We start from the raw sequence: 10,884 nt of genomic DNA, 5'->3' as shown, positions 1-10,884 counted from the left end.
ATAATATTTTTTTAAATTAAAATAAGTAGACGGTAGTATTTTGATAATAAAATGTTCAAAAACTTTTATATACGTTCAATTTTTTTTAAATAATTCATCGAATAATTTATAAGTAAGAAAGAGGTGACGATTCACCTTAAAAAAATAATGTGATTATTGATGAGATTATAGATGATATAATGAACCGAGACCATCTAATAATTTCTCGTGTATATATATGTTATCTCAGAAAGACTACTAAAAAACCATGCATGCTAAAAAAACCCTCCAAAAACCCAAATGAGAAACAACTTAAACCAATTTCGGCAACTAAAGAACCATAATGTTCATTTTGCATTACATATGCTTGATGTCATAATCTTCATGTCTATGGCCACAATAAAAAAGTTTCAAGTACTTGGAGTGTTCATCTTTGTTTAGCAACAAAACATTCTTTCAAAAAAATATGAAGCTGGGATGAATATATGTCGGGAAAAGTCCGATAATGGCCGACATGCGGAGATGCACCGAAGTCGAAGGCGAATACTTTTATCCCCCTGTTTCTCATCTCCTCAATATGTAACTCGATCGATTCATATGAAACGACCTTATCGGATGCGCTATAAAAATACAGCTGCGGACAGGGAGGAGTGTGTTCCATTGTGGCATTCACCATTTTCCTTAAACTTCTGCACAATAAGGAAAGTTGTAGCTTGTATCAATCCATTATTCATTGCAAAAACAAGATATATGGCAACCGATACACGGCATAAGTCGAAAACCTACCGGTTCGCATCAGGCATGTTCAGAACGAATGCAAACAACTTTTCCAGGACAAAGAGCAGTACAGCTTCGATCAGCCCAGGTCCTGCTTTCTGCAATTTTATATCGGTCGCTGCATTTTCGAGTCCGTTTACTAATGAGCTCCGTCTCTTAAGTATAGCAGCGGCGAAACCGAGTGCGAAGACCTGCAAAGATTAAGAGCATATGCAAATAATCGATACACAATCAAATCGTTCCTACGGCTAAGTAACCACAGCATAACATATGGATGTTAAGTTTCATCAAATTCATAGAGCTACCAGCTGCATCCAAAACCTGGACTTATCCTCATTCCCTTGGATCAAAGGCCAGATTAATCACAATCCATTACTTTGATTTAACATAAGCTCGTACCTTATTGATTCCATTGTATGCTTACGACAAGATCATGTAAGTAACATTAACTAAGAGCTCGAGTTCACAATTTGATCTAAAGGTTTGTTTCAAAACTAAAATGACAATTCAAACTCTAATTTAAAAGTTCAAGAGTTAAAATGTTAAAAGAAAAATACTAAAATGACAATTCATACTCTAATTTTGCAATTATGCCAATCATAAATGAAAAGGGGGAAAAAAAGAGACAAAGCTTGGACCTTGTTAATGCCACTGTCTGCGCTTCAACACCAGATCATTAGCGGATACCAGCTAAAGAATTCAAGTTAATAATTTGATGTAAAGATTTAATCCAGTCCCCAGATTCATGAATAAAGAACTATACTTGAACCTCAGAGCATCATAATTATAACCCGAAGAATCAAAATACAAAACAAAACCTTAGGATTCAAAGGGTCAGCTGCTCCTGAATCAACGATCACTCCTTTTATCTTCTCTTTCAATCCCTCTCTTCTCTGAAAGCTATCAAGCAATGAACCGTATCTGCCACAAAAGAACAACAGATGATACCCAAATTTACTTTCAACAATCAAAATTTAAAAAAAAAAAAAAAAAAGAGAAAGAGAGGAACTTTATTCATTAAACTTACACGAACCAGCCAGTGTTGCTAAAAGCATGGAAAATGAAGCACCTTTCACGACCATCTTCCTCTTTCTCCGTAACCCACTCGGCCAACTCATTTCCCAATTTAGATATACGCTGCTCAACCCTTGCACCGGCACCAAACCATAGAAATTCCTTAACATCCACGACAAAAGTAACCCCGTGGAATCCTCTTGAGTTGTGCCATTCAACATACTTCTTTAAATGCTCCGTTTCGGCCCCAAGCCACCCCAAAACAACTACCTTTACGACTCTGTCTCTGCATCCAAAAGCCTCAGCTTTTTCATCCCCGTTGATAACAATCTCGGGTTCTTTGTTCCAAGCTACAACGTTGTCGTTTGCATTGGATTGTCGAAAAGCGTTGAGAGAAGAAGACTGAATGGGCTTTACAGAAACTCTGAAAAAGGAGTCGTTTTGGAACTTTTGAGGGAGTTGGCAAAAATGAGTTCTTGTAACTATATTAAGAAACAGTGGAGTTGAAGCGGTTTTGGTGACGATGGAAGGGAAACAGAGAGCGTTAGAAGAAGCAGCTGCCATGGCGGAAAATTTGGGCTCAGGATTTGGAAAAAGGGCAAGGTTTATTATATATTGGCTTTTTCCACGTTGAGAAATAAAATTATGATAATTAAAAGACTTTGTAATAATTTATTTTAATGTCATAAGATTTTTGTTTTTCAAATTAGTTTCTCTATTTCATTGATACATATCAAAACTAAACTTAAATTTAGGAATTATTTTTGGGATCTTCAGGATGAAAATGGCTAAACAAATAGCTCAACTAAAAAAATTAAAACAAAAGCACTCGATCATCCATCAGTTGACGACTACTATTCAATCTGCAAGACTTCTTCTGATAAGCTAACAAAATAGACGATCTTGAGGGGGGGAAAAGGCCATCGCAGCAGCAAAATACTCCCTATTTCATTCTCTTTTGAATCAAAAACAATTATAAGCGGCTAGTTCATCGACTTCATAATAAAAAATATATGGAAAATATTTCTTCGGCGTTAATGTCGTTGGAGGCACCCGAATTCAAGAATCCTTTGGTGTCATCATCTCATATGGGAAACTTTTGAGTTCGATGATATAATCTTCTACCTGGTTTTGTTTACCGATTCATCTATCTAAGATCTAGATATCTCATCACTTGATAAGTTGAAATTTGATTCAATGTTTTCGTTTGATAACTCAGAATTCTCTTGTTTTCAAATTTTCAATTTCAATGAACAAAAAGGGGGGAAAACTTGGATAAACAAAGGTAAACACTTTTTAATACATTAATGAATATTTTAAAAATAATTTCTAAATTTAAGTTTAATTTTGATATGCATAAATGCAATGGAGAAACTAATTTAGAAAATTAAAATATTATGTATAAATGACATGAAAAAAATTGATGTCATTATCAAATGATATGACATAATAATAAAATTAACTTTAACATTTGTAGAAATTATTATTTTAGCACGAACTAAGTTATCTCATTAGTTCAATTGATAGTTGTTATTATTAGAGGTCTCAAATTTGAATACCAACAACTATAAAATATTTGAATTTTCATTTATGTAAAATAGGTATTATCCCTTACAATCATCTTAAATTAATAAAATTATATATAGTTACTCTAACTTATTCTTTTTAAAGTATTTTAACTTATAATGTTTAATTTATAATCGAAATAATCTTTTTTGAACAAAAGTTGTTATTTAGTTAACTATTAACACATATTATTCAAGTAACATCTTCACATATGTTTAATTGGTGGTATATATTATATTATCATTTTAGATGATATGACACATATAACTTCATTATTTTGAGCAATATCACACCTACTATATTATTGTTGTGAGTTACATGATATGTGTCACATCATCAATTAAATACATATAGAAATATCATGTCAACAACCTGCATTAATCGTTAGTTAATAAAAGATTTTCATTTAACATGAGTTATTTTAATAAAAAATTAAAATATTAAAAATTAAAACTTTCCAAAAAATAATCATAAGCATGGTCAGAGGTGATTCTCTCTTCGTTTTTAATGGGGAAGTTTGGTCATCGTCAGAAGTGATCCTCTCGGCACGGTCATGGGCACGAACCCTACATAACCATAGGCATGAGCTTTCTTGTGTGGGAGGGGTCAGCTATCAAGCTCATCAATGTCGTCCTCTTATTACTGCTGTCGTTAAATATGTAGTTTACTACATAACCATAACCATAGGCATGAGATTCCGCACAAATAAGTAGTTTACTATATTGGATTATATCAAGTGAATATGGTAGTGCTATTATTATGGAAGTTTCGGTGTTTGTTATATGGTCAAGGTTACAAAAGTCGCTCGGATGTTGGCTGTCGCAAGGCATATGGATCCTGAACTGGAATACAAGTCGTATACTGTGATGGCGCTTTTAGATGGAGGAATGTTGAGGAGACATAAGAGTTGGCTCAAGGTGCTTAATTCTTACCGTTATGTTTTTTGTTAAATGTCCATGTAGATTACACGATAGTTGCAAAACATTATCATGTTTCTAAATTAGTTTAAAATATTTTCAGCAGGAAGTGATTAGTTTTGACAATCTGGAACTATTTGACAAGTAATTGAAAAGAATGGAACTCAGTTCTTACCTACTTTTTTTTTTCCAATTTTTTCTAATTTTATTGAGTAGCAATGAAGTGTCCCTCTGGTAAAGTTTGATGATGTATATTCTTTAAGGTGTTTTACCGTGACATCAAAGTGTTTTGAAAGCACTTAAGTTTGTGCAAAATTTCATGTCAAACTACTTGAAAATGTATGTGCTGCAGGTGGTCATGTTTTAGGCATATCTAATTTGTTCATTTATTTTTCTCCAATGTTTAAAATTTTCAGGCAGAACCAACTACTATTGTGGTAGCAACAATTAGAAGATTGAGCCAGATGCTTGAAAAGCAGATATTTAAGCTTGATTCTATGCGAGTATTGGTGGTTGATGAGGTAATCAGATTACAATAGCTTCTGCCTCTGTTAATTAGTTGTCGACTTATTTATGATCTGTTTCTGAAAAATGAGGTTTCATACGCTTTTTTTTTCCTTTGTTAGGTCGATTTTTTATTCAATTATTCCAAACAAGTTAGTTCTCTCCGGATGCTTTTAACGTCATATTCTTCGCGCAACAACCGTCAAACTATTTGTCAGTGCCTCCATCCCTCAGCATAGACAATTTATACATGATTGCATTCAGCAGAAGTGGACAAAGGTTAATCTGTTAAAAGTTCTTGTGTCATCTTGCTGGAAACTATTTTACTGCTGTTTTTGGTTTTAGCACATGCGTTACTATTTCTGTATTACCTACAGAGGGACGTTGTTCATGTCCATGTCAATCCAATTAAGCCAATGCCATCATGCCTACATCATAGATTTGTGGTGAATTTTTTTTAATTATCAAACTTATATGTATTTACTACAAATTATGTTTTACCAAATCTAATTTCCACTTGTAGCATCTTGCTCTTGGTTTATGATGCCTCAATTGATTATGGTCCTCTGTTAAATTGCTTGACAGATATGTGGTAGAAAAGAGAAACACCAACTATTGATATCTTTATTACAATCTGATCTGCCCAAGTCTGGTATTATATTTGTTGGTGAGCAGGTATGCACAGCTTATCCTTAATAAGTATTGACTTATGAGATGATGCAATTATTATATTTTTGTTATTTTGGAAATAGGTATGGGTTTGCGGCAAAAAAAGAAAAGGAAATATTTTTGTATGAATGCTTTAACTCAACATGATAATCAATGAAGGACATTTTCTTGATACGATCATGATACCTGCTGGTTCCAATCTAAACCTCTAATCTACCATACATGTGTGCGTGTGTAACTTGTATGGTTTTATGTTTTCATGGATGAAAGGAAAAGTAGGAATGTAATTGTCAGAAGTAGCTGTGTATTAGACTATTAGTAGTAGTAGTAATAGTATTGTGGTAGTCTCATTGGTTTAGGAGTCTTTTATGATGAAATCAATTTTTTTTCTTGCCTTTCCTTCTCTCTCAATTTATTCTCTTAGATTACAACAGTAATTGGCTTTAATCTGAACTTTAACAAGCTTTAGGTTCAACTTTCTCGGTTTCTCTACAATTCAATGCAGTCTGAGAAGGCAAAAAAAGCTGAGAAAGCTCCCTCAACATCTCTTTTAATTGATTTTTTGAGGACATCATATGAAGGTTCTTTACAGATCCTTCTTTTGGAGGAGGACATGAATTTTAATTCACGAGCAGCTTCACTCTCAGTAAGTGTTCTCTAATTCTTCTATGATTTGGTGTGGCCTCTCCCATTCCCTCTAAATAAAATAAAGCTGAGTTTGTTGCTAATTAGTTTAATTGATTTTTCTAGCAGAGTTATATGATTCCTTTTATGTGAAAAGAATATTGAAGAAAAATGACAAAATGATGCATATAAAAAAAGCACCGTGGTGGTTGCAGAGTATGAAGAATGCTAGTTATTGGTGGAGAGATGTTGGAAAGGGTGAAAAATGAAAAAAAAGTAGTTCTAACCTTTTCCTTTCTTGCCTCAACGTAGTTTCTAACAGTTCCCTATTGTTTGATCCTTATGTTTGGCCTTTAGGGAGAATGAAAAGGGGGAAAATGCAAAATAAAATAAAGTAAAAAATTACAATTCAATTTCATACCAACCTGCGTAGGGGTGCTTATCGAGTGAGTTGATCACAAGTTGAGTAATGCTCGATTCGACTCGAAAACTATTCGACTTGTGCTCAACTTGAGTCGGAACTCAATAATCTCATAAAATTTTGCTCAACTCATTGTTCGTTTACCTTGTTTTCTTATAATATATGTAAAATCTAGGAATACTATGGAAAGCTTAATATAAACATAAATTAACAAATTTAACAAAATAAATATCAAAATAGCATGGGAAGCAATTTCAAAGTTCAAACTCCGAAGTAACAATCTACAAATACATCAAACTAACATGTTACAACCAAAGTAACAATCCATAAATATACCAAACTAACATATTACAATCATTCTTGAAAGAAAAAAAAGGTTTAACAATACACAATCAATCCTAAAAATAAGGCAACTAACATTCTAAAAAATTATAAAAATTAACGAACTACTCGCGAATTTATTAAGTTGAGTTGGGCCTTGCTCGACTTGTTAAGGTCTCAAGTCAAGTCTAGCATCGCGAGCTGCTCAACCGTTTAGCACCCCTAATCCTGTGTTAGTTAGTGGTAGTAGATCAATTATTTAATTGAAACATTTATTTTCTTTCATTGTTATTCCGGAAAAATTGCAGGATTTGAGAGAAGGAGATGAATATCTCCTTGTGTGTACAGATATTGCAGCAAGGGGGATTGATCTGCCAGAAACTACTCATATATACAACTTTGACCTGCCAAAAACTGCTGTTGATTATTTACATCGGGCTGGAAGAACTGGTAGATTGCCATTTTCAGATAAAAAAAATACACTGTTACCAATATCATTTTGTCAGAGGAGCGTTTTGTTTTGGAAAGATTTGAGAACGAATTGATGTTTAACTGTGAAGAGCTTACTTTGGAGATTCCATGTTAAACTTTGATTTTACACCATTTATGCGCCTCTTCCATTGATGTATATTTTGGATTTGGTGCTTCATAGAAGCAATTAGAAAGTACAACACCTTCCCCCCCCCCCCAAAGGAGTTTTGTTAAATGAGAATCCGACTTTGATGCCCAGTTTCGGCTAGCTTACTAAAGGATAGCAGGTTGAATTTACTTGCTAATATATATATATCATGTGGTTATTATAAGATAGTATATGTTTAGAATTTTTTTAACTTATTGACAACAACGTTCACATACCTTCCAGACACAGTTGTTGCTCGAAATCATGATCTCTAGATAGAATGATATTCTTTTTATCATCGAGGTCACTTGATGAGTTCTACGTTTGGCATATTTGATGCGAAAGAGAAGTGCACACTAAATAATAGATAAAAGGTGGAGGTTATTATAACAAGCGTTTTGTTCAAAAATTGTACCGTGCGTATTATTTGTTAGACTAAATTACATAGTCATTCGATTATTAATGTCACTGTATTTGTCAAGATCATTTTGGTCCTGCGCCGTTAAATCACTAAATGGAATTATTAATATATATTTTTAATGATAGAAGAACATATTTAATCCTTAACATTTACACACTTTATTAATTTTGTTTTAATTTTAAATAATTTAACAATTTAATCCCTCCACATTTATAAGTTCCATCAACTTAATTCTTCAAACTCCATTGTGCATCATCATCTCTCTCTTTAACTCACCTCAACGTCACGGTTGCTCACTTTCTTGCCATCGCCTTTGATTTTGAGTAGCCTTGCAATAATATGTGTTTTCAAGTTATTGAAATATTTTGTAGCCGTAGAATACAAAGCTAGGGTTAAGTCAAAATTGTTTTAAGATCCACATACGTTGTATTTTTTTTTCAAATTTCCTCCGTAAACCGTGTTTCTATTGTCTATGAGTCTATCTTCTATCTATCAAAGCTTTCGGGACTTTTATAGGTCTTTGAAGTTTCATATCCTTCTATCAGTTGTAATTCATTGACATAATCACTAACAGCCTCACGTGATCCACCAAACAACTATATTTGTTGGTCTTGCCAATCTACAAATAATCATTAATCCTAGGTTTGACGCCAACACCAAAACTCTTCAAGAATCGTTGATCTCCTAGCGCCAAGGAAGTAGGCGACGAGGGGGAAAGGAAGAAAACGCCTTCAATGTTGAGGAGATGAGTCAACAAGATAAGGTTGATGCTTGATCAAATACTTTCCGATGGTAGAATTGCCCGCCTATAGCCTGAACACAATGGACAACATTGAATATATGTCTCAACATGTCGATCCTAAAAAGAAAGAATGGAGGGATCAAATAGCGATCATACATAGGCGGAATGATGATCTCTGGCCTTTGAACAGTTCCGGAGGAGATTGAGCAACGAAGGAGCAAAGTCCTCTCATGCCTCACGTGCTAGCAGCTTCATACCCCGTACTTCGAGTTGCTTAAAAAGACGTACGATGGGACCAGAGACCCCCACTGAGCACATGTCCCACTGCAAGAACTACATGGATATAATAATATAAGCCTTAGACGAGCTGGAGTAGAAGGTCTTTTTGACCACTCTAGCTACGAATGGAAGCCAAGAATTGGTGTGACTCCGGACAATTGTGAGGGACTTCAAACAGTTATATATTTTGGTCGAGTAGTTTTTAGTGAACAGGGCAGGGCCATCCTTTGCCTGCTTAGTATGGTCTAGAGACCTGCTGGGCTTCTCAAGGATTATACAAGGAGATTCTCGAGAGTTACATACAACATCAATAACCTATCAAATGATTGAGCAATCTTCGACTACATCTCCAAGCTATGACACGAGCCCCTAAGTAAGATTTGATAGACAATAAGCAAACAAAGATCAGTCAATTACAACAAGAAGCTAGTAGGTATGTTGAAGCGGGGGAAGTAGGGTTTGTAGCTAGAATTGGTCAGAGTTCACCTCCCCCATAATCTACCTTGAAAAGCTAACACACTAAGAAGCATCCAACATCTCCTTCCAGATTCCATGGGGGTTAACCAAAACGCTGGAAGCTCCTCTTCTTTGGGTAACAAAGGGCATGACAGGAGCATGTCATATCATCATTGATAAGTTAAACGTAGATGATATATTATATCCACTTTTTATTTTTATATTTACCCTAAATATTTATACTTTGTGTATTTTAAACACTAAAATTCTTGAAAATACTTCCTCCGTCCCATGATTTTTGTCTCATGTTGATTAAACACAGTTTGGAGAGACATTTGACTATATAAAATGAAGAGAATGACAAAATTATCCGTAAAAGTGATTGATAAACTTCATAGATTTGTTTTGATAAGTATAAAAAGGTGGAACATAAAAGGTTAAAAAAGTAAATATAATTATTATTGTTTGTTTATTTTTCTAATAAGATATTTTAAATGGGATAATTTTAAAAACCAAAATAGAAAAAATCATGGGTTAGAGGGAATAGTTATTATTAATATTATATGAGTTATTATTAATATTATATGAGTTATTATTACTATTAGTAGTTTTATTAACAGTTATTTTATGCATTTGATAATCTTATTTGTAACCCTAATTATTGATATTTTATGCCCTTTAAACACTTGAACATAATAACCAAAATGAACATCGAAACCAAACTCAAATACCAAATTGAAAAGACTCATGTACCGACCAAAACATTTAAGTCAAATTTGGGTATCAAATTAAACATTAGCCCAAACTCAAATATCAAATGGTATAGCAACTAAGGGATAGCAAAACTAGACTAAATTGATTTTTTGACTAGATTCAAGAAAATTCGACTCGAATTAACTTCAAGTTATAATTTCATAAACTCAACTCGAAAAAATTTTAAGTTTGAATTGAGTTGTCAAATACAACTCGAATAACTTGAATAGTTATTCGAAATTTTTAAAATCAGTAGATTGATTTTCAAATTTGATTCAAGTCCCTCAACTTTGTATGATATCATATGAAATAAAATATGAAGAAAAATATTTATTGTATATGGTTATCAAAAACAATTTAAATTGAAATAAAATAATATCATAATATTATAAATATTTACAATTAAATTTAAATAGAAAATAAAAAATCCGACTATACTCAACTCTAATTTTATAAACTCGACTTGAAAAAATTTCAAATCAACTTCGAGTTACAAATAGGACTGTCGATTCAAAGAAATCGAATTTTTTTTTACTCGGCTCAATCGAAAACTCACCCCTAATAGCAACCCTTTATTTTTTTTAAATCTATACAATATAATTGGAAGATAAGATTTTAGAAAACATATTCAAAATATCAAACACAAATACCTCAAAACAGATTACTTAGCGTGACGAAAGTACAAATAAATAATCCAGAGAATATAACAAATAGCAATACTTGGTAGTAGGATTGTCAACACATAAAATTAATAAGCAATCAATTAATATGGCGTTAGCCGTTAACATCAAATACCGATGCTCAGGTCAATAGATTGTTTTT

At 33.1% G+C, this 10,884-nt stretch overlaps 2 pseudogenes; one reads left to right on the top strand and one right to left on the bottom strand.

Moving 5' to 3' along the window:
* Positions 1–406: 406 nt before the first annotated feature.
* LOC120204305 lies at positions 407–2,395 on the bottom strand (annotated as a pseudogene).
* Positions 2,396–3,812: 1,417 nt separating this feature from the next.
* LOC120204303 lies at positions 3,813–7,420 on the top strand (annotated as a pseudogene).
* The last annotated feature ends 3,464 nt before the right edge of the window (positions 7,421–10,884 follow it).

This window comes from Hibiscus syriacus, unplaced genomic scaffold (assembly GCF_006381635.1).
Source record: "Hibiscus syriacus cultivar Baekdansim isolate YM2019G1 unplaced genomic scaffold, ASM638163v2 tig00010659_pilon, whole genome shotgun sequence".
Lineage (NCBI taxonomy): Eukaryota > Viridiplantae > Streptophyta > Magnoliopsida > Malvales > Malvaceae > Hibiscus > Hibiscus syriacus.
Note: the sequence above shows the minus strand (reverse complement) of the source record. Positions and strands in the feature narration are given on the sequence as shown.